Source organism: Sturnus vulgaris, chromosome 3, assembly GCF_052056855.1.
Source record: "Sturnus vulgaris isolate bStuVul1 chromosome 3, bStuVul1.hap1, whole genome shotgun sequence".
NCBI lineage: Eukaryota > Metazoa > Chordata > Aves > Passeriformes > Sturnidae > Sturnus > Sturnus vulgaris.
This window is the reverse complement of record NC_142245.1, coordinates 55,926,493-55,930,959: the sequence shown is the minus strand read 5'-3', so window position 1 is coordinate 55,930,959 and position 4,467 is coordinate 55,926,493.

The following is a 4,467-nucleotide window of genomic DNA, read 5'->3' as shown; positions in this document are numbered from 1 at the left end:
GCGCGCCACCGGCCTGCGCATGCGCGATGGGAGCCGAGGGCGGGGCTGGGCTCTGCGGGTGGGGAAGAAGCGATTTAATAATAGCGTTTGTATGAGTAATTGTATTATGTAAGCGGATGTGCCTGCATATATTTGAAGGTGTATTTGTATCTAGGGACATATTCTGAAGGCGTTTTCTTGTTTTGTTCGTCCTGAGATACCCTGGTGGCCGCAAAAGCCTTTTTGGCAGAGTACTTCTGCAATATCTTCTGTCACAGTGGATTAAGGAAGTTGTCTTCTCCTCAGTACTTTGAAACAAGTGTTTGATTTTAAGCTTCTTTTTCAATTCGGCCTGTAATGTTCCGTGCTATCGTGATTATAAATGAATGTTAAGACGATACTTCCTGGAAGCTAGATTGTTAGTAAAAAGACAGAGGTAATAAAGGATATTATTAGTGTGCTGGTTTTGCAGAAGATGCAAAGAAATAAGGACATTAAAAAATTTGCAAAGCGTAATTTCTTACTCAGGAAAAAATGATGGGAGTAATTGTAAATAGTTTTCTACATTAGACATAGCTTCTACCACCAATAGCCTACTCCAGTTAAATAATAACAGCAGATGCTGCAATGTATATTAGTATTGTCCTGTGAGTAAGTAAATGGAAGAAGACTGGTACACAGTATTTGCATCATTATCTCTACACCTATGGGTTCAGTTGTGTTTTGAGCTCAATCTAGTTTATTACAATTGAAACTATGTGTGTGTGTGAGGTAAATAATACATGTATGAAGACCTGGGAAAAAGTGGTGTCAGTAGGAGAGAGAATATAATAGAAGGAACCACATTTAAAGAAAAGTGAAAATGGGTCTAATTAGTAATTAAAAATATAGGTAACTTTGCAACTGGTGTCAGTAAGAAAAGGACCTGGCCTAGGGTTTATTTGCATACAGCGGAACATTGGAATAAACTCTCATGGTCCTAGTCTTATCTGAAAGACTGAATTTTTGAGTCTATGAGGTAGAAAATAACATTTTTAATACATATCATTTGAATTTAAAGTCGTTATAAATTAAGTATAAAATGTAAGCTCCACCTGTTGGTGAAAATGTGGGATTTCAAATGATACTCGCTACTAGCCCTGTGATAGTAGCTCAATTCCAAAAGGGTTTTACAAGAAATTGATATAATGGTGATTTTTCAGCTTAAAATCTAAAGAAATTTGAAGGAATATGGGCTGCGTCTCAGGGAGAGCAAGTATGAAAATGGCATGGGATCAATCAGTTTTATGACCATGAGGCATCCAGGCTGTTTTAGCTCTCAAGCAAAAAAAGATGTCAACTTTAGTTTTTCTCTACATAAAAAATGTCACATCAGTTTTAATAATACATTTGTTAGTTGATTGTCACCAAGGCTGAACATTTTCATCTCACAGCCTCAAATCTCCTCAGTCTTTGTATACAAATATTGTTCTGACATAGTTAAAAGTACACACTTTTTCTTGATTAGATGTCCATACATAAAAGTTTCTAGGATGTTTCATGTGGTCATAACTCTTATTATGATAACAAACTCTAATAGATGTATAATTAAATAGTTGAATGAAATCCAGTAATCTAATACTTTTATCTGTAGAAACTTTTTGGTAGAATAATTGCTTGCTAAAATAACAATTTCAGTTTGCAGCTGAAATGTTTTCAGGCCACGTCACTAACCATAGTAACATTGGATCAGTCAGACTTCTGCAAGGAATTTTTTGTGTGCAATCATCCTATTTTATACACTGTTGTTATTAGTATTATTGCTGTTATGGTTTGTTTTCCATGTTTAATTGCTGTTTTTCCAGTAAATTATCGTCTCAAAACATAATCTCTGCTTTTTGTCCATTTCTTATTTGAGGAGGGTGGGGCCAATGGAAATGGCTGATTGGAGCTTAATTTCCACCTGGTTTTAAACCACAACAACTGGTCGTGTCTAGAAGGTGTCTCCAACTAAGTTTTGCATATTCTGCAAGAGAAAAAGTGAGCCTTCCAAGCTTTCATCTATTTATTCTGCTTATTCCAGCCCTTTCATGCCTTTGCAAGTTAGGTAAGGCCTGCAGGAAGAGAACTTCATTGTTGTGGTCCTAATAAAGTTCACAAAAGAGATGTGAGAGAAGGAACCTGGAAGGAATTTTTCCATTCCTATGAATGCCTGACACCCACCCTGGGAGTCTCCAGTCTCTTTGTTCTTTGATGTGCTGGAGTTGTCCCTGGAAGACATTCCTGATTACTTACCACAAAGGTACTGTGTAACAACAAGGGATTATGAGCACCACAATCATGGCAGTCCTTAAATATGCAGAAAGAGGATGAAATATGGAGAGCACTTGTATAATAAAGCAATACTAAAACTTTAATGACCTCTTAGACTTTGGGCAACTCAATTTTTATACTGGAACCTGGACAAGAATCTACTAGAGAAGTTCTTAAGCTATTTTCTTTCATTCCTCCAGGGTGAGAGCAGTTGAAAAAAAAATAAACAAAATAATGCAGAATTTTTGAGTGCTGGAGAAATGTTTTATTTTGAGAATGGCAGCAATCCACCATCTGCTTATTTCATCATTCGATTGTGTCTTAATCTTACATGCAGAACCTGCTCATTTTGAAGCCCATGAAGCATTCAGCACATATTCCACAGATCAGGTGGATGCCAGAGAAAGATTAAGTGAGCATCTGAAGAGGCTCAGGGTCGGGTTCTGAGATCAGTTTTGCAGTGACACCATCATGGGATTGTGAGTTGGAGTTCTTCTCTTGACTACAGCTTCAGTGAACCTGCATTGCCAGCATAGCAAGGGGTGAAACCAAAACTGTGTCCGTAATGATGCAAAAGCATGTTCACCAGTGGGAAGTTAATTTTACAGACTTGCTGAGCTCATTCGTAGATATTAATTACTTACTGGTTCTATGTCTAGGTTTTACAATTTAAAAATTACTGCCTCTAAAAGGAAGTAGAGTCTTACTGAGCTAAATATTTTGTTGTTTGGGAATATTGTTACTAGTTTTACGTTATGGCATCATGTTGTGGAAAACAGGATCCACACCATGCTCTTGAAATGTCACACTCCACTCAATTCTGAGGCAGAAAAATCTATTTGATAGTTATTTTACATCAAATTAAGGTAAATAAGATGACAAGATGTAAATGCCCAGATTACATTGTAAAATTATAAGGAAATGTAACACCAAAAGGAGTTAGAGACAGAAAATCTTGTATTTTCCACCCTGCTGGAACTATTTTCCTACCACAAGGCCTCTATTCTTCATCTTGCTCTCAAAGACACTGTTTTCTATTGTTTGCTAAAATAAAATGTTTATTTTTTCTGTTACACTACCTCATAAGGATCCTAAATAGATGATAGGAGCCCATTGCACCAGACACTGTACAAACAAACACAGTGACTGCCCTCTCTCAGGAAGACTTTTGTGACCAAATAAAATATTGAAGAAAATAAATTAGCAAATGGGAAGAAGTTTAGGGAATATAACAGTAGAGAGATGTACATTTGTATATCAGTAATTTTAGAAGCCATGAGCTGCAAAAAAAGTACAAAACTGTTATTAAACCTCTTCAGTATTAACTCAGTACAGACTCTGTAATATGATTTCTTGCTCTTTGATAGCGGAGGTGATACATTTTAGAGTCCCTGTTTTGAGCTATATGTTTTTCTCACTTCAATATTTACATTCTGTGTGAAATAAATCTGAATATCACTTCAGCTATTCCTTCTGGTAGAGCCAAGTAATTCAGTTGTGGGGGAAATCTCCCTACTTATGTCAGTTTACCACTGTGGATTTGTCAGGCCACATTTTGACCAGGAACAGTGTTTTTCTTGTTACCATTTCAATAAGGCTGTTTAGTAAAAACTAAACACTTAAAGAATAAAGATTTCAGGTTAACAAAATTCTGGCAGAAATTTCTGTCCAGACTGCTGAGTTCTTTCCTGACATAACTCAGGAAGTACAAAGATACATGGATTTCTGTATTGTCATAGCAGATGGCTAAAGATCATTACATTTATTTTAAAGTATTAGAATTTCTTTTAATGCTCAGTTCCTCTGAAGTGCCTTTTTATATGTGAGCCACTTAATCAGCTCAGGTCACATTGTAAAGCTCTAGCTGTAGCCATCCACACTATCCACACATTATCTTCTGGCTTCTGTAGAAATGGGGATTTTCACACTTGCAAGTAGGACTTAAAAACAAAATCACAGACTCAGTACTGCCAACAGCTGCAATTTTCATCCATTTATCATGGGGAATTTTAAAGCATTGTGAAACATGGGTATTTTAGTGAGCTTGGTCTTGTTCCAACACTTGGATGTCCAAGACCCAAGTGTCTGTGTTGGAGAATGTTCCCTTGAGGATAATAGTTGTTTGAATCCCAATTAGGCATTGTGATGTTTCAGTTTTAAACATTAAGTATCTCCAAGTTAAAAATATGGAAAGTT